Source organism: Nematostella vectensis, chromosome 4, assembly GCF_932526225.1.
Source record: "Nematostella vectensis chromosome 4, jaNemVect1.1, whole genome shotgun sequence".
Lineage (NCBI taxonomy): Eukaryota > Metazoa > Cnidaria > Anthozoa > Actiniaria > Edwardsiidae > Nematostella > Nematostella vectensis.
Genome location: NC_064037.1, coordinates 19,043,311 through 19,064,610, shown reverse-complemented (window position 1 = coordinate 19,064,610; position 21,300 = coordinate 19,043,311).

Sequence of the window (21,300 nt, the reverse complement as noted above, 5' to 3'; positions counted from 1 at the left end):
CTTGCTTAAATCTCTGCCTTGTATTTGGCTAGAACTAGTTCTTTGATCTCGAACGGGTAAAGGGGCCCATGCAGGTTATTTTTTTTCACGATATACACCTTATAATTATAATTGATGTCCATCGCAATCCCTGCTTCCTAAAGTTAGAGCCTAGTGCACCACTGGAGTCCAATGGACTCCGAGAAATTTAAAAATGCATACTGCTAGTTTTGCCGCTGTTAATTTATCATATACCATTGTCTGGTCTCGCAAATAAATAATAAGAGATACATTATATATTTCAATATATACAGAAATACTTTATATATTAATATAATATAAGAGTCTCCAGAGGGACTTTGAAGGCTGTTCCAAAAATGTGCTTATTATACATACACGACTTACTTTGGGTTTAGAAGTTTGTGAGAAGTCATTGAATATCTTATTCGGTTTTGATTCTCTGGTGTACTGACTAGTCCTGGTGCAGGTGCCGATGGCCAGATTAGAAGAGTTCTGGGCTCTTGTCAAAGTCGTATTCGTTTTTTTTTCGGTGTATTGAATAGTCCACATGGTGTTCTTTGTTGAAGGGAAGTCTCAAAACTTCTGGGTTGGACCGCATATGGTACTTCTAAGAGCCTCTCAAGAGAACAAGCCTTATCTAGAATTTTTTGGTCCGCCCTGTCACGCCCAGGGCATGCACAAACACGTGTGGGCACCAACCCCTATCACTTTTGTAAAGGTCCTTCTTCCTTATCACAAGTCTGCTACTCATAACATTATGTGGTGTCATGGAGTAATGTACTCTAACATGAGAGAGAAAGCGTCTTTTGTTTTCACTTTATATTGAAACCTGTGTCAACAGGTGTAAAGTGTATTAACACTAGCTTTACACCTGTAAAATATCAGCAACTATCTGTGATAGAAGTGGCTGGCGTAATGACAGCTTGGCTTGCTTGAATCTCTGCCTTGTATTTGGCTAGAACTAGTTCTTTGATCTCGAACGGGTAGAGGGGCCCATGCAGGTTATTTTTTTTCACGATATACACCTTATAATTATAATTGATGTCCATCGCAATCCCTGCTTCCTAAAGTTAGAGCCTAGTGCACCACTGGAGTCCACTGGACTCCGAGAAATTTAAAAATGCATACTGCTAGTTTTGCCGCTGTTAATTTATCATATACCATTGTCTGGTCTCGCAAATAAATAATAAGAGATACATTATATATTTCAATATATACAGAAATACTTTATATATTAATATAATATAAGAGTCTCCAGAGGGACTTTGAAGGCTGTTCCAAAACTGTGCTTATTATACATGTACGACCTACTTTGGGTTTAGAAGTTTGTGAGAAGTCATTGAATATCTTATTCGGTTTTGATTCTCTGGTTACTGACAAGTCCTGGTGCAGGTGCCAATGGCCAGATTAGAAGAGTTCTGGGCTCTTGTCAAAGTTGTATTCGTTTTTTTTTTCGGTGTATTGAATAGTCCACATAGTGTTCTTTGTTGAAGGGAAGTCTCAAAACTTCTGGGTTGGACCGCATATGGTACTTCTAAGAGCCTCTCGAGAGAACAAGCCTTATCTAGATTTTTTTGGTCCGTCCTGTCACGCCCAGGGCATGAACAAACACGTGTGGGCACCCACCCCATCACTTTTGTAATGGTCCTTCTTCCTTATCACAAGTCTGCTTCTCATAACATTATGTGGTGTCATGGAGTAATGTACTCTAACATGAGAGAGAAAGCGTCTTTTGTTTTCATTTTATATTGAAACCTGTGTCAACAGGTGTAAAGTGTATTAACACTAGCTTTACACCTGTAAATTATCAGCAACTATCTGTGATAGAAGTGGCTGGCGTAATGACAGCTTGGCTTGCTTGAATCTCTGCCTTGTATTTGGCTAGAACTAGTTCTTTGATCTCGAACGGGTAAAGGGGCCCATGCAGGTTATTTTTTTTCACGATATACACCTTATAATTATAATTGATGTCCATCGCAATCCCTGCTTCCTAAAGTTAGAGCCTAGTGCACCACTGGAGTCCAATGGACTCCGAGAAATTTAAAAATGCATACTGCTAGTTTTGCCGCTGTTAATTTATCATATACCATTGTCTGGTCTCGCAAATAAATAATAACAGATACATTATATATTTCAATATATACAGAAATACTTTATATATTAATATAATATAAGAGTCTCCAGAGGGACTTTGAAGGCTGTTCCAAAAATGTGCTTATTATACATGTACGACCTACTTTGGGTTTAGAAGTTTGTGAGAAGTCATTGAATATCGTATTCGGTTTTGATTCTCTGGTGAACTGACTAGTCGTGGTGCAGGTGCCAATGGCCAGATTAGAAGAATTCTGGGCTCTTGTCAAAGTCGTATTCGTTTTTTATTTTTCGGTGTATTGAATAGTCCACATAGTGTTCTTTGTTAAAGGGAAGTCTCAAAACTTCTGGGTTGGACCGCATATGGTACTTCTAAGAGCCTCTCGAGAGAACAAGCCTTATCTAGAATTTTTTGGTCCGCCCTGTCACGCCCAGGGCATGCACAAACACGTGTGGGCACCAACCCCTATCACTTTTGTAAAGGTCCTTCTTCCTTATCACAAGTCTGCTACTCATAACATTATGTGGTGTCATGGAGTAATGTACTCTAACATGAGAGAGAAAGCGTCTTTTGTTTTCACTTTATATTGAAACCTGTGTCAACAGGTGTAAAGTGTATTAACACTAGCTTTACACCTGTAAAATATCAGCAACTATCTGTGATAGAAGTGGCTGGCGTAATGACAGCTTGGCTTGCTTGAATCTCTGCCTTGTATTTGGCTAGAACTAGTTCTTTGATCTCGAACGGGTAGAGGGGCCCATGCAGGTTATTTTTTTTCACGATATACACCTTATAATTATAATTGATGTCCATCGCAATCCCTGCTTCCTAAAGTTAGAGCCTAGTGCACCACTGGAGTTCAATGGACTCCGAGAAATTTAAAAATGCATACTGCTAGTTTTGACGCTGTTAATTTAACGTATACCATTGTCTGGTCTCGCAAATAAATAATAAGAGATACTTTATACATTTCAATATATACAGAAATACTTTATATATAAATATAATATAAGAGTCGCCAGAGGGACTTTGAAGGCTTTTCCAAAAATGTGCTTATTATACATGTACGACCTACTTTGGGTTTAGAAGTTTGTGAGAAGTCATTGAATATCGTATTCGGTTTTGATTCTCTGGTGAACTGACTAGTCCTGGTGCAGGTGCCAATGGAAAGATTAGAAGAATTCTGGGCTCTTGTCAAAGTCGTATTCGTTTTTTTATTTTTCGGTGTATTGAATAGTCCACATAGTGTTCTTTGTTAAAGGGAAGTCTCAAAACTTCTGGGTTGGACCGCATATGGTACTTCTAAGAGCCTCTCGAGAGAACAAGCCTTATCTAGATTTTTTTTGGTCCGTCCTGTCACGCCCAGGGCATGCACAAACACGTGTGGGCCTCACCCCGCATCACTTTTGTAATGGTCCCTCTTCCTTATCACAAGTCTGCTACTCATAACATTATGTGGTGTCATGGAGTAATGTACTCTTACATGAGAGAGAAAGCGTCTTTTGTTTTATTTTTATATTGAAACCTGTGTCAACAGGTGTAAAGTGTATTAACACTAGCTTTACACCTGTAAAATATTAACAACTATCTGTGATAGAAGTGGCTGGCGTATAGACAGCTTGGCTTGCTTGAATCTCTGCCTTGTATTTGGCTACAACTAGTTCTTTGATCTCGAACGGGTAAAGGGGCCCATGCAGGTTATTTTTTTTCACGATATATACCTTATAATTATAATCGATGTCCATCGCAATCCCTGCTTCCTAAAGTTAGAGCCTAGTGCACCACTGGAGTCCACTGGACTCCGAGAAATTTAAAAATGCATACTGCTAGTTTTGCCGCTGTTAATTTATCATATACCATTGTCTGGTCTCGCAAATAAATAATAAGAGATACATTATATATTTCAATATATACAGAAATACTTTATATATTAATATAATATAAGAGTCTCCAGAGGGACTTTGAAGGCTGTTCCAAAACTGTGCTTATTATACATGTACGACCTACTTTGGGTTTAGGAGTTTGTGAGAAGTCATTGAATATCTTATTCGGTTTTGATTCTCTGGTTACTGACAAGTCCTGGTGCAGGTGCCAATGGCCAGATTAGAAGAGTTCTGGGCTCTTGTCAAAGTCGTATTCGTTTTTTTTTCGGTGTATTGAATAGTCCACATGGTGTTCTTTGTTGAAGGGAAGTCTCAAAACTTCTGGGTTGGACCGCATATGGTACTTCTAAGAGCCTCTCGAGAGAACAAGCCTTATCTAGATTTTTTTGGTTCGTCCTGTCACGCCCAGGGCATGAACAAACACGTGTGGGCACCAATCCCATCACTTTTGTAATGGTCCTTCTTCCTTATCACAAGTCTGCTTCTCATAACATTATGTGGTGTCATGGAGTAATGTACTCTAACATGAGAGAAAGCGTCTTTTGTTTTCATTTTATATTCAAACCTGTGTCAACAGGTGTAAAGTGTATTAACACTAGCTTTACACCTGTAAATTATCAGCAACTATCTGTGATAGAAGTGGCTGGCGTAATGACAGCTTGGCTTGCTTGAATCTCTGCCTTGTATTTGGCTAGAACTAGTTCTTTGATCTCGAACGGGTAAAGGGGCCCATGCAGGTTATTTTTTTTCACGATATACACCTTATAATTATAATTGATGTCCATCGCAATCCCTGCTTCCTAAAGTTAGAGCCTAGTGCACCACTGGAGTCCAATGGACTCCGAGAAATTTAAAAATGCATACTGCTAGTTTTGCCGCTGTTAATTTATCATATACCATTGTCTGGTCTCGCAAATAAATAATAAGAGATACATTATATATTTCAATATATACAGAAATACTTTATATATTAATATAATATAAGAGTCTCCAGAGGGACTTTGAAGGCTGTTCCAAAAATGTTCTTATTATACATGTACGACCTACTTTGGGTTTAGAAGTTTGTGAGAAGTCATTGAATATCTTATTCGGTTTTGATTCTCTGGTGTACTGACTAGTCCTGGTGCAGGTGCCAATGGCCAGATTAGAAGAATTCTGGGCTCTTGTCAAAGTCGTATTCGTTTTTTATTTTTCGGTGTATTGAATAGTCCACATAGTGTTCTTTGTTGAAGGGAAGTCTCAAAACTTCTGGGTTGGACCGCATATGGTACTTCTAAGAGCCTCTCGAGAGAACAAGCCTTATCTAGAATTTTTTGGTCCGCCCTGTCACGCCCAGGGCATGCACAAACACGTGTGGGCACCAACCCCATCACTTTTGTAATGGTCCTTCTTCCTTATCACAAGTCTGCTACTCATAACATTATGTGGTGTCATGGAGTAATGTACTCTAACATGAGAGAGAAAGCGTCTTTTGTTTTCACTTTATATTGAAACCTGTGTCAACAGGTGTAAAGTGTATTAACACTAGCTTTACACCTGTAAAATATCAGCAACTATCTGTGATAGAAGTGGCTGGCGTAATGACAGCTTGGCTTGCTTAAATCTCTGCCTTGTATTTGGCTAGAACTAGTTCTTTGATCTCGAACGGGTAAAGGGGCCCATGCAGGTTATTTTTTTTCACGATATACACCTTATAATTATAATTGATGTCCATCGCAATCCCTGCTTCCTACAGTTAGAGCCTAGTGCACCACTGGAGTCCACTGGACTCCGAGAAATTTAAAAATGCATACTGCTAGTTTTGCCGCTGTTAATTTATCATATACCATTGTCTGGTCTCGCAAATAAATAATAAGAGATACATTATATATTTCAATATATACAGAAATACTTTATATATTAATATAATATAAGAGTCTCCAGAAGGACTTTGAAGGCTGTTCCAAAACTGTGCTTATTATACATGTACGACCTACTTTGGGTTTAGAAGTTTGTGAGAAGTCATTGAATATCTTATTCGGTTTTGATTCTCTGGTTACTGACAAGTCCTGGTGCAGGTGCCAATGGCCAGATTAGAAGAGTTCTGGGCTCTTGTCAAAGTCGTATTGGTTTTTTTTTTTTCGGTGTATTAAATAGTCCACATGGTGTTCTTTGTTGAAGGGAAGTCTCAAAACTTCTGGGTTGGACCGCATATGGTACTTCTAAGAGCCTCTCGAGAGAACAAGCCTTATCTAGATTTTTTTGGTCCGTCCTGTCACGCCCAGGGCATGAACAAACACGTGTGGGCACCAACCCCATCACTTTTGTAATGGTCCTTCTTCCTTATCACAAGTCTGCTTCTCATAACATTATGTGGTGTCATGGAGTAATGTACTCTAACATGAGAGAGAAAGCGTCTTTTGTTTTCATTTTATATTGAAACCTGTGTCAACAGGTGTAAAGTGTATTAACACTAGCTTTACACCTGTAAATTATCAGCAACTATCTGTGATAGAAGTGGCTGGCGTAATGACAGCTTGGCTTGCTTGAATCTCTGCCTTGTATTTGGCTAGAACTAGTTCTTTGATCTCGAACGGGTAAAGGGGCCCATGCAGGTTATTTTTTTTCACGATATACACCTTATAATTATAATTGATGTCCATCGCAATCCCTGCTTCCTAAAGTTAGAGCCTAGTGCACCACTGGAGTCCAATGGACTCCGAGAAATTTAAAAATGCATACTGCTAGTTTTGCCGCTGTTAATTTATCATATACCATTGTCTGGTCTCGCAAATAAATAATAAGAGATACATTATATATTTCAATATATACAGAAATACTTTATATATTAATATAATATAAGAGTCTCCAGAGGGACTTTGAAGGCTGTTCCAAAAATGTGCTTATTATACATGTACGACCTTTTTTGGGTTTAGAAGTTTGTGAGAAGTCATTGAATATCTTATTCGGTTTTGATTCTCCGGTGTACTGACTAGTCCTGGTGCAGGTGCCAATGGCCAGATTAGAAGAATTCTGGGCTCTTGTCAAAGTCGTATTCGCTTTTTAATTTTCGGTGTATTGAATAGTCCACATAGTGTTCTTTGTTGAAGGGAAGTCTCAAAACTTCTGGGTTGGACCGCATATGGTACTTCTAAGAGCCTCTCAAGAGAACAAGCCTTATCTAGAATTTTTTGGTCCGCCCTGTCACGCCCAGGGCATGCACAAACACGTGTGGGCACCAACCCCTATCACTTTTGTAAAGGTCCTTCTTCCTTATCACAAGTCTGCTACTCATAACATTATGTGGTGTCATGGAGTAATGTACTCTAACATGAGAGAGAAAGCGTCTTTTGTTTTCACTTTATATTGAAACCTGTGTCAACAGGTGTAAAGTGTATTAACACTAGCTTTACACCTGTAAAATATCAGCAACTATCTGTGATAGAAGTGGCTGGCGTAATGACAGCTTGGCTTGCTTGAATCTCTGCCTTGTATTTGGCTAGAACTAGTTCTTTGATCTCGAACGGGTAGAGGGGCCCATGCAGGTTATTTTTTTTCACGATATACACCTTATAATTATAATTGATGTCCATCGCAATTCCTGCTTCCTAAAGTTAGAGCCTAGTGCACCACTGGAGTCCACTGGACTCCGAGAAATTAAAAAATGCATACTGCTAGTTTTGCCGCTGTTAATTTATCATATACCATTGTCTGGTCTCGCAAATAAATAATAGGAGATACATTATATATTTCAATATATACAGAAATACTTTATATATTAATATAATATAAGAGTCTCCAGAAGGACTTTGAAGGCTGTTCCAAAACTGTGCTTATTATACATGTATGACCTACTTTGGGTTTAGAAGTTTGTGAGAAGTCATTGAATATCTTATTCGGTTTTGATTCTCTGGTTACTGACAAGTCCTGGTGCAGGTGCCAATGGCCAGATTAGAAGAGTTCTGGGCTCTTGTCAAAGTTGTATTCGTTTTATTTTTCGGTGTATTGAATAGTCCACATAGTGTTCTTTGTTGAAGGGAAGTCTCAAAACTTCTGGGTTGGACCGCATATGGTACTTCTAAGAGCCTCTCGAGAGAACAAGCCTTATCTAGATTTTTTTGGTCCGTCCTGTCACGCCCAGGGCATGAACAAACACGTGTGGGCACCAACCCCATCACTTTTGTAATGGTCCTTCTTCCTTATCACAAGTCTGCTTCTCATAACATTATGTGGTGTCATGGAGTAATGTACTCTAACATGAGAGAGAAAGCGTCTTTTGTTTTCATTTTATATTGAAACCTGTGTCAACAGGTGTAAAGTGTATTAACACTAGCTTTACACCTGTAAATTATCAGCAACTATCTGTGATAGAAGTGGCTGGCGTAATGACAGCTTGGCTTGCTTGAATCTCTGCCTTGTATTTGGCTAGAACTAGTTCTTTGATCTCGAACGGGTAAAGGGGCCCATGCAGGTTATTTTTTTTCACGATATACACCTTATAATTATAATTGGTGTCCATCGCAATCCCTGCTTCCTAAAGTTAGAGCCTAGTGCACCACTGGAGTCCAATGGACTCCGAGAAATTTAAAAATGCATACTGCTAGTTTTGCCGCTGTTAATTTATCATATACCATTGTCTGGTCTCGCAAATAAATAATAAGAGATACTTTATACATTTCAATATATACAGAAATACTTTATATATAAATATAATATAAGAGTCGCCAGAGGGACTTTGAAGGCTGTTCCAAAAATGTGCTTATTATACATGTACGACCTACTTTGGGTTTAGAAGTTTGTGAGAAGTCATTGAATATCGTATTCGGTTTTGATTCTCTGGTGAACTGACTAGTCGTGGTGCAGGTGCCAATGGCCAGATTAGAAGAATTCTGGGCTCTTGTCAAAGTCGTATTCGTTTTTTATTTTTCGGTGTATTGAATAGTCCACATAGTGTTCTTTGTTAAAGGGAAGTCTCAAAACTTCTGGGTTGGACCGCATATGGTACTTCTAAGAGCCTCTCGAGAGAACAAGCCTTATCTAGAATTTTTTGGTCCGCCCTGTCACGCCCAGGGCATGCACAAACACGTGTGGGCACCAACCCCTATCACTTTTGTAAAGGTCCTTCTTCCTTATCACAAGTCTGCTACTCATAACATTATGTGGTGTCATGGAGTAATGTACTCTAACATGAGAGAGAAAGCGTCTTTTGTTTTCACTTTATATTGAAACCTGTGTCAACAGGTGTAAAGTGTATTAACACTAGCTTTACACCTGTAAAATATCAGCAACTATCTGTGATAGAAGTGGCTGGCGTAATGACAGCTTGGCTTGCTTGAATCTCTGCCTTGTATTTGGCTAGAACTAGTTCTTTGATCTCGAACGGGTAGAGGGGCCCATGCAGGTTATTTTTTTTCACGATATACACCTTATAATTATAATTGATGTCCATCGCAATCCCTGCTTCCTAAAGTTAGAGCCTAGTGCACCACTGGAGTTCAATGGACTCCGAGAAATTTAAAAATGCATACTGCTAGTTTTGCCGCTGTTAATTTAACGTATACCATTGTCTGGTCTCGCAAATAAATAATAAGAGATACTTTATACATTTCAATATATACAGAAATACTTTATATATAAATATAATATAAGAGTCGCCAGAGGGACTTTGAAGGCTTTTCTAAAAATGTGCTTATTATACATGTACGACCTACTTTGGGTTTAGAAGTTTGTGAGAAGTCATTGAATATCGTATTCGGTTTTGATTCTCTGGTGAACTGACTAGTCCTGGTGCAGGTGCCAATGGCCAGATTAGAAGAATTCTGGGCTCTTGTCAAAGTCGTATTCGTTTTTTATTTTTCGGTGTATTGAATAGTCCACATAGTGTTCTTTGTTAAAGGGAAGTCTCAAAACTTCTGGGTTGGACCGCATATGGTACTTCTAAGAGCCTCTCGAGAGAACAAGCCTTATCTAGATTTTTTTTGGTCCGTCCTGTCACGCCCAGGGCATGCACAAACACGTGTGGGCCTCACCCCGCATCACTTTTGTAATGGTCCCTCTTCCTTATCACAAGTCTGCTACTCATAACATTATGTGGTGTCATGGAGTAATGTACTCTTACATGAGAGAGAAAGCGTCTTTTGTTTTATTTTTATATTGAAACCTGTGTCAACAGGTGTAAAGTGTATTAACACTAGCTTTACACCTGTAAAATATTAACAACTATCTGTGATAGAAGTGGCTGGCGTATAGACAGCTTGGCTTGCTTGAATCTCTGCCTTGTATTTGGCTAGAACTAGTTCTTTGATCTCGAACGGGTAAAGGGGCCCATGCAGGTTATTTTTTTTCACGATATATACCTTATAATTATAATCGATGTCCATCGCAATCCCTGCTTCCTAAAGTTAGAGCCTAGTGCACCACTGGAGTCCACTGGACTCCGAGAAATTTAAAAATGCATACTGCTAGTTTTGCCGCTGTTAATTTATCATATACCATTGTCTGGTCTCGCAAATAAATAATAAGAGATACATTATATATTTCAATATATACAGAAATACTTTATATATTAATATAATATAAGAGTCTCCAGAGGGACTTTGAAGGCTGTTCCAAAACTGTGCTTATTATACATGTACGACCTACTTTGGGTTTAGGAGTTTGTGAGAAGTCATTGAATATCTTATTCGGTTTTGATTCTCTGGTGTACTGACTAGTCCTGGTGCAGGTGCCAATGGCCAGATTAGAAGAATTCTGGGCTCTTGTCAAAGTCGTATTCGTTTTTTATTTTTCGGTGTATTGAATAGTCCACATAGTGTTCTTTGTTGAAGGGAAGTCTCAAAACTTCTGGGTTGGACCGCATATGGTACTTCTAAGAGCCTCTCGAGAGAACAAGCCTTATCTAGAATTTTTTGGTCCGCCCTGTCACGCCCAGGGCATGCACAAACACGTGTGGGCACCAACCCCATCACTTTTGTAATGGTCCTTCTTCCTTATCACAAGTCTGCTACTCATAACATTATGTGGTGTCATGGAGTAATGTACTCTAACATGAGAGAGAAAGCGTCTTTTGTTTTCACTTTATATTGAAACCTGTGTCAACAGGTGTAAAGTGTATTAACACTAGCTTTACACCTGTAAAATATCAGCAACTATCTGTGATAGAAGTGGCTGGCGTAATGACAGCTTGGCTTGCTTAAATCTCTGCCTTGTATTTGGCTAGAACTAGTTCTTTGATCTCGAACGGGTAAAGGGGCCCATGCAGGTTATTTTTTTTCACGATATACACCTTATAATTATAATTGATGTCCATCGCAATCCCTGCTTCCTACAGTTAGAGCCTAGTGCACCACTGGAGTCCACTGGACTCCGAGAAATTTAAAAATGCATACTGCTAGTTTTGCCGCTGTTAATTTATCATATACCATTGTCTGGTCTCGCAAATAAATAATAAGAGATACATTATATATTTCAATATATACAGAAATACTTTATATATTAATATAATATAAGAGTCTCCAGAGGGACTTTGAAGGCTGTTCCAAAACTGTGCTTATTATACATGTACGACCTACTTTGGGTTTAGGAGTTTGTGAGAAGTCATTGAATATCTTATTCGGTTTTGATTCTCTGGTTACTGACAAGTCCTGGTGCAGGTGCCAATGGCCAGATTAGAAGAGTTCTGGGCTCTTGTCAAAGTCGTATTCGTTTTTTTTTCGGTGTATTGAATAGTCCACATGGTGTTCTTTGTTGAAGGGAAGTCTCAAAACTTCTGGGTTGGACCGCATATGGTACTTCTAAGAGCCTCTCGAGAGAACAAGCCTTATCTAGATTTTTTTGGTTCGTCCTGTCACGCCCAGGGCATGAACAAACACGTGTGGGCACCAATCCCATCACTTTTGTAATGGTCCTTCTTCCTTATCACAAGTCTGCTTCTCATAACATTATGTGGTGTCATGGAGTAATGTACTCTAACATGAGAGAAAGCGTCTTTTGTTTTCATTTTATATTCAAACCTGTGTCAACAGGTGTAAAGTGTATTAACACTAGCTTTACACCTGTAAATTATCAGCAACTATCTGTGATAGAAGTGGCTGGCGTAATGACAGCTTGGCTTGCTTGAATCTCTGCCTTGTATTTGGCTAGAACTAGTTCTTTGATCTCGAACGGGTAAAGGGGCCCATGCAGGTTATTTTTTTTCACGATATACACCTTATAATTATAATTGATGTCCATCGCAATCCCTGCTTCCTAAAGTTAGAGCCTAGTGCACCACTGGAGTCCAATGGACTCCGAGAAATTTAAAAATGCATACTGCTAGTTTTGCCGCTGTTAATTTATCATATACCATTGTCTGGTCTCGCAAATAAATAATAAGAGATACATTATATATTTCAATATATACAGAAATACTTTATATATTAATATAATATAAGAGTCTCCAGAGGGACTTTGAAGGCTGTTCCAAAAATGTTCTTATTATACATGTACGACCTACTTTGGGTTTAGAAGTTTGTGAGAAGTCATTGAATATCTTATTCGGTTTTGATTCTCTGGTGTACTGACTAGTCCTGGTGCAGGTGCCAATGGCCAGATTAGAAGAATTCTGGGCTCTTGTCAAAGTCGTATTCGTTTTTTATTTTTCGGTGTATTGAATAGTCCACATAGTGTTCTTTGTTGAAGGGAAGTCTCAAAACTTCTGGGTTGGACCGCATATGGTACTTCTAAGAGCCTCTCGAGAGAACAAGCCTTATCTAGAATTTTTTGGTCCGCCCTGTCACGCCCAGGGCATGCACAAACACGTGTGGGCACCAACCCCATCACTTTTGTAATGGTCCTTCTTCCTTATCACAAGTCTGCTACTCATAACATTATGTGGTGTCATGGAGTAATGTACTCTAACATGAGAGAGAAAGCGTCTTTTGTTTTCACTTTATATTGAAACCTGTGTCAACAGGTGTAAAGTGTATTAACACTAGCTTTACACCTGTAAAATATCAGCAACTATCTGTGATAGAAGTGGCTGGCGTAATGACAGCTTGGCTTGCTTAAATCTCTGCCTTGTATTTGGCTAGAACTAGTTCTTTGATCTCGAACGGGTAAAGGGGCCCATGCAGGTTATTTTTTTTCACGATATACACCTTATAATTATAATTGATGTCCATCGCAATCCCTGCTTCCTACAGTTAGAGCCTAGTGCACCACTGGAGTCCACTGGACTCCGAGAAATTTAAAAATGCATACTGCTAGTTTTGCCGCTGTTAATTTATCATATACCATTGTCTGGTCTCGCAAATAAATAATAAGAGATACATTATATATTTCAATATATACAGAAATACTTTATATATTAATATAATATAAGAGTCTCCAGAGGGACTTTGAAGGCTGTTCCAAAACTGTGCTTATTATACATGTACGACCTACTTTGGGTTTAGGAGTTTGTGAGAAGTCATTGAATATCTTATTCGGTTTTGATTCTCTGGTTACTGACAAGTCCTGGTGCAGGTGCCAATGGCCAGATTAGAAGAGTTCTGGGCTCTTGTCAAAGTCGTATTCGTTTTTTTTTCGGTGTATTGAATAGTCCACATGGTGTTCTTTGTTGAAGGGAAGTCTCAAAACTTCTGGGTTGGACCGCATATGGTACTTCTAAGAGCCTCTCGAGAGAACAAGCCTTATCTAGATTTTTTTGGTTCGTCCTGTCACGCCCAGGGCATGAACAAACACGTGTGGGCACCAATCCCATCACTTTTGTAATGGTCCTTCTTCCTTATCACAAGTCTGCTTCTCATAACATTATGTGGTGTCATGGAGTAATGTACTCTAACATGAGAGAAAGCGTCTTTTGTTTTCATTTTATATTCAAACCTGTGTCAACAGGTGTAAAGTGTATTAACACTAGCTTTACACCTGTAAATTATCAGCAACTATCTGTGATAGAAGTGGCTGGCGTAATGACAGCTTGGCTTGCTTGAATCTCTGCCTTGTATTTGGCTAGAACTAGTTCTTTGATCTCGAACGGGTAAAGGGGCCCATGCAGGTTATTTTTTTTCACGATATACACCTTATAATTATAATTGATGTCCATCGCAATCCCTGCTTCCTAAAGTTAGAGCCTAGTGCACCACTGGAGTCCAATGGACTCCGAGAAATTTAAAAATGCGTACTGCTAGTTTTGCCGCTGTTAATTTATCATATACCATTGTCTGGTCTCGCAAATAAATAATAAGAGATACATTATATATTTCAATATATACAGAAATACTTTATATATTAATATAATATAAGAGTCTCCAGAGGGACTTTGAAGGCTGTTCCAAAAATGTTCTTATTATACATGTACGACCTACTTTGGGTTTAGAAGTTTGTGAGAAGTCATTGAATATCTTATTCGGTTTTGATTCTCTGGTGTACTGACTAGTCCTGGTGCAGGTGCCAATGGCCAGATTAGAAGAATTCTGGGCTCTTGTCAAAGTCGTATTCGTTTTTTATTTTTCGGTGTATTGAATAGTCCACATAGTGTTCTTTGTTGAAGGGAAGTCTCAAAACTTCTGGGTTGGACCGCATATGGTACTTCTAAGAGCCTCTCGAGAGAACAAGCCTTATCTAGAATTTTTTGGTCCGCCCTGTCACGCCCAGGGCATGCACAAACACGTGTGGGCACCAACCCCATCACTTTTGTAATGGTCCTTCTTCCTTATCACAAGTCTGCTACTCATAACATTATGTGGTGTCATGGAGTAATGTACTCTAACATGAGAGAGAAAGCGTCTTTTGTTTTCACTTTATATTGAAACCTGTGTCAACAGGTGTAAAGTGTATTAACACTAGCTTTACACCTGTAAAATATCAGCAACTATCTGTGATAGAAGTGGCTGGCGTAATGACAGCTTGGCTTGCTTAAATCTCTGCCTTGTATTTGGCTAGAACTAGTTCTTTGATCTCGAACGGGTAAAGGGGCCCATGCAGGTTATTTTTTTTCACGATATACACCTTATAATTATAATTGATGTCCATCGCAATCCCTGCTTCCTACAGTTAGAGCCTAGTGCACCACTGGAGTCCACTGGACTCCGAGAAATTTAAAAATGCATACTGCTAGTTTTGCCGCTGTTAATTTATCATATACCATTGTCTGGTCTCGCAAATAAATAATAAGAGATACATTATATATTTCAATATATACAGAAATACTTTATATATTAATATAATATAAGAGTCTCCAGAAGGACTTTGAAGGCTGTTCCAAAACTGTGCTTATTATACATGTACGACCTACTTTGGGTTTAGAAGTTTGTGAGAAGTCATTGAATATCTTATTCGGTTTTGATTCTCTGGTTACTGACAAGTCCTGGTGCAGGTGCCAATGGCCAGATTAGAAGAGTTCTGGGCTCTTGTCAAAGTCGTATTGGTTTTTTTTTTTTCGGTGTATTAAATAGTCCACATGGTGTTCTTTGTTGAAGGGAAGTCTCAAAACTTCTGGGTTGGACCGCATATGGTACTTCTAAGAGCCTCTCGAGAGAACAAGCCTTATCTAGATTTTTTTGGTCCGTCCTGTCACGCCCAGGGCATGAACAAACACGTGTGGGCACCAACCCCATCACTTTTGTAATGGTCCTTCTTCCTTATCACAAGTCTGCTTCTCATAACATTATGTGGTGTCATGGAGTAATGTACTCTAACATGAGAGAGAAAGCGTCTTTTGTTTTCATTTTATATTGAAACCTGTGTCAACAGGTGTAAAGTGTATTAACACTAGCTTTACACCTGTAAATTATCAGCAACTATCTGTGATAGAAGTGGCTGGCGTAATGACAGCTTGGCTTGCTTGAATCTCTGCCTTGTATTTGGCTAGAACTAGTTCTTTGATCTCGAACGGGTAAAGGGGCCCATGCAGGTTATTTTTTTTCACGATATACACCTTATAATTATAATTGATGTCCATCGCAATCCCTGCTTCCTAAAGTTAGAGCCTAGTGCACCACTGGAGTCCAATGGACTCCGAGAAATTTAAAAATGCATACTGCTAGTTTTGCCGCTGTTAATTTATCATATACCATTGTCTGGTCTCGCAAATAAATAATAAGAGATACATTATATATTTCAATATATACAGAAATACTTTATATATTAATATAATATAAGAGTCTCCAGAGGGACTTTGAAGGCTGTTCCAAAAATGTGCTTATTATACATGTACGACCTACTTTGGGTTTAGAAGTTTGTGAGAAGTCATTGAATATCTTATTCGGTTTTGATTCTCTGGTGTACTGACTAGTCCTGGTGCAGGTGCCAATGGCCAGATTAGAAGAATTCTGGGCTCTTGTCAAAGTCGTATTCGCTTTTTAATTTTCGGTGTATTGAATAGTCCACATAGTGTTCTTTGTTGAAGGGAAGTCTCAAAACTTCTGGGCTGGACCGCATATGGTACTTCTAAGAGCCTCTCGAGAGAACAAGCCTTATCTAGATTTTTTTGGTCCGTCCTGTCACGCCCAGGGCATGAACAAACACGTGTGGGCACCAACCCCATCACTTTTGTAATGGTCCTTCTTCCTTATCACAAGTCTGCTTCTCATAACATTATGTGGTGTCATGGAGTAATGTACTCTAACATGAGAGAGAAAGCGTCTTTTGTTTTCATTTTATATTGAAACCTGTGTCAACAGGTGTAAAGTGTATTAACACTAGCTTTACACCTGTAAATTATCAGCAACTATCTGTGATAGAAGTGGCTGGCGTAATGACAGCTTGGCTTGCTTGAATCTCTGCCTTGTATTTGGCTAGAACTAGTTCTTTGATCTCGAACGGGTAAAGGGGCCCATGCAGGTTATTTTTTTTCACGATATACACCTTATAATTATAATTGGTGTCCATCGCAATCCCTGCTTCCTAAAGTTAGAGCCTAGTGCACCACTGGAGTCCAATGGACTCCGAGAAATTTAAAAATGCATACTGCTAGTTTTGCCGCTGTTAATTTATCATATACCATTGTCTGGTCTCGCAAATAAATAATAAGAGATACTTTATACATTTCAATATATACAGAAATACTTTATATATAAATATAATATAAGAGTCGCCAGAGGGACTTTGAAGGCTGTTCCAAAAATGTGCTTATTATACATGTACGACCTACTTTGGGTTTAGAAGTTTGTGAGAAGTCATTGAATATCGTATTCGGTTTTGATTCTCTGGTGAACTGACTAGTCCTGGTGCAGGTGCCAATGGCCAGATTAGAAGAATTCTGGGCTCTTGTCAAAGTCGTATTCGTTTTTTATTTTTCGGTGTATTGAATAGTCCACATAGTGTTCTTTGTTAAAGGGAAGTCTCAAAACTTCTGGGTTGGACCGCATATGGTACTTCTAAGAGCCTCTCGAGAGAACAAGCCTTATCTAGAATTTTTTGGTCCGCCCTGTCACGCCCAGGGCATGCACAAACACGTGTGGGCACCAACCCCTATCACTTTTGTAAAGGTCCTTCTTCCTTATCACAAGTCTGCTACTCATAACATTATGTGGTGTCATGGAGTAATGTACTCTAACATGAGAGAGAAAGCGTCTTTTGTTTTCACTTTATATTGAAACCTGTGTCAACAGGTGTAAAGTGTATTAACACTAGCTTTACACCTGTAAAATATCAGCAACTATCTGTGATAGAAGTGGCTGGCGTAATGACAGCTTGGCTTGCTTGAATCTCTGCCTTGTATTTGGCTAGAACTAGTTCTTTGATCTCGAACGGGTAGAGGGGCCCATGCAGGTTATTTTTTTTCACGATATACACCTTATAATTATAATTGATGTCCATCGCAATCCCTGCTTCCTAAAGTTAGAGCCTAGTGCACCACTGGAGTTCAATGGACTCCGAGAAATTTAAAAATGCATACTGCTAGTTTTGCCGCTGTTAATTTAACGTATACCATTGTCTGGTCTCGCAAATAAATAATAAGAGATACTTTATACATTTCAATATATACAGAAATACTTTATATATAAATATAATATAAGAGTCGCCAGAGGGACTTTGAAGGCTTTTCTAAAAATGTGCTTATTATACATGTACGACCTACTTTGGGTTTAGAACATTGTGAGAAGTCATTGAATATCGTATTCGGTTTTGATTCTCTGGTGAACTGACTAGTCCTGGTGCAGGTGCCAATGGCCAGATTAGAAGAATTCTGGGCTCTTGTCAAAGTCGTATTCGTTTTTTATTTTTCGGTGTATTGAATAGTCCACATAGTGTTCTTTGTTAAAGGGAAGTCTCAAAACTTCTGGGTTGGACCGCATATGGTACTTCTAAGAGCCTCTCGAGAGAACAAGCCTTATCTAGATTTTTTTTGGTCCGTCCTGTCACGCCCAGGGCATGCACAAACACGTGTGGGCCTCACCCCGCATCACTTTTGTAATGGTCCTTCTTCCTTATCACAAGTCTGCTTCTCATAACATTATGTGGTGTCATGGAGTAATGTACTCTAACATGAGAGAGAAAGCGTCTTTTGTTTTCATTTTATATTGAAACCTGTGTCAACAGGTGTAAAGTGTATTAACACTAGCTTTACACCTGTAAATTATCAGCAACTATCTGTGATAGAAGTGGCTGGCGTAATGACAGCTTGGCTTGCTTGGATCTCTGCCTTGTATTTGGCTAGAACTAGTTCTTTGATCTCGAACGGGTAAAGGGGCCCATGCAGGTTATTTTTTTTCACGATATACACCTTATAATTATAATTGATGTCCATCGCAATCCCTGCTTCCTAAAGTTAGAGCCTAGTGCACCACTGGAGTCCAATGGACTCCGAGAAATTTAAAAATGCATACTGCTAGTTTTGCCGCTGTTAATTTATCATATACCATTGTCTGGTCTCGCAAATAAATAATAAGAGATACATTATATATTTCAATATATACAGAAATACTTTATATATTAATATAATATAAGAGTCTCCAGAGGGACTTTGAAGGCTGTTCCAAAAATGTGCTTATTATACATGTACGACCTACTTTGGGTTTAGAAGTTTGTGAGAAGTCATTGAATATCTTATTCGGTTTTGATTCTCTGGTGTACTGACTAGTCCTGGTGCAGGTGCCAATGGCCAGATTAGAAGAATTCTGGGCTCTTGTCAAAGTCGTATTCGCTTTTTAATTTTCGGTGTATTGAATAGTCCACATAGTGTTCTTTGTTGAAGGGAAGTCTCAAAACTTCTGGGTTGGACCGCATATGGTACTTCTAAGAGCCTCTCAAGAGAACAAGCCTTATCTAGAATTTTTTGGTCCGCCCTGTCACGCCCAGGGCATGCACAAACACGTGTGGGCACCAACCCCTATCACTTTTGTAAAGGTCCTTCTTCCTTATCACAAGTCTGCTACTCATAACATTATGTGGTGTCATGGAGTAATGTACTCTAACATGAGAGAGAAAGCGTCTTTTGTTTTCACTTTATATTGAAACCTGTGTCAACAGGTGTAAAGTGTATTAACACTAGCTTTACACCTGTAAAATATCAGCAACTATCTGTGATAGAAGTGGCTGGCGTAATGACAGCTTGGCTTGCTTGAATCTCTGCCTTGTATTTGGCTAGAACTAGTTCTTTGATCTCGAACGGGTAGAGGGGCCCATGCAGGTTATTTTTTTTTTACGATATACACCTTATAATTATAATTGATGTCCATCGCAATCCCTGCTTCCTAAAGTTAGAGCCTAGTGCACCACTGGAGTCCACTGGACTCCGAGAAATTAAAAAATGCATACTGCTAGTTTTGCCGCTGTTAATTTATCATATACCATTGTCTGGTCTCGCAAATAAATAATAGGAGATACATTATATATTTCAATATATACAGAAATACTTTATATATTAATATAATATAAGAGTCTCCAGAGGGACTTTGAAGGCTGTTCCAAAACTGTGCTTATTATACATGTATGACCTACTTTGGGTTTAGAAGTTTGTGAGAAGTCATTGAATATCTTATTCGGTTGTGATTCTTTGGTTACTGACAAGTCCTGGTGCAGGTGCCAATGGCCAGATTAGAAGAGTTCTGGGCTCTTGTCAAAGTTGTATTCGTTTTTTTTTTCGGTGTATTGAATAGTCCACATAGTGTTCTTTGTTGAAGGGAAGTCTCAAAACTTCTGGGTTGGACCGCATATGGTACTTCTAAGAGCCTCTCGAGAGAACAAGCCTTATCTAGATTTTTTTGGTCCGTCCTGTCACGCCCAGGGCATGAACAAACACGTGTGGGCACCAACCCCATCACTTTTGTAATGGTCCTTCTTCCTTATCACAAGTCTGCTTCTCATAACATTATGTGGTGTCATGGAGTAATGTACTCTAACATGAGAGAGAAAGCGTCTTTTGTTTTCATTTTATATTGAAACCTGTGTCAACAGGTGTAAAGTGTATTAACACTAGCTTTACACCTGTAAATTATCAGCAACTATCTGTGATAGAAGTGGCTGGCGTAATGACAGCTTGGCTTGCTTGAATCTCTGCCTTGTATTTGGCTAGAACTAGTTCTTTGATCTCGAACGGGTAAAGGGGCCCATGCAGGTTATTTTTTTTCACGATATACACCTTATAATTATAATTGGTGTCCATCGCAATCCCTGCTTCCTAAAGTTAGAGCCTAGTGCACCACTGGAGTCCAATGGACTCCGAGAAATTTAAAAATGCATACTGCTAGTTTTGCCGCTGTTAATTTATCATATACCATTGTCTGGTCTCGCAAATAAATAATAAGAGATACTTTATACATTTCAATATATACAGAAATACTTTATATATAAATATAATATAAGAGTCGCCAGAGGGACTTTGAAGGCTGTTCCAAAAATGTGCTTATTATACATGTACGACCTACTTTGGGTTTAGAAGTTTGTGAGAAGTCATTGAATATCGTATTCGGTTTTGATTCTCTGGTGAACTGACTAGTCCTGGTGCAGGTGCCAATGGCCAGATTAGAAGAGTTCTGGGCTCTTGTCAAAGTCGTATTCGTTTTTTATTTTTCGGTGTATTGAATAGTCCACATAGTGTTCTTTGTTAAAGGGAAGTCTCAAACCTTCTGGGCTGGACCGCATTTGGTACTTCTAAGAGCCTCTCGAGAGAACAAGCCTTATCTAGAATTTTTTGGTCCGCCCTGTCACGCCCAGGGCATGCACAAACACGTGTGGGCACCAACCCCTATCACTTTTGTAAAGGTCCTTCTTCCTTATCACAAGTCTGCTACTCATAACATTATGTGGTGTCATGGAGTAATGTACTCTAACATGAGAGAGAAAGCGTCTTTTGTTTTCACTTTATATTGAAACCTGTGTCAACAGGTGTAAAGTGTATTAACACTAGCTTTACACCTGTAA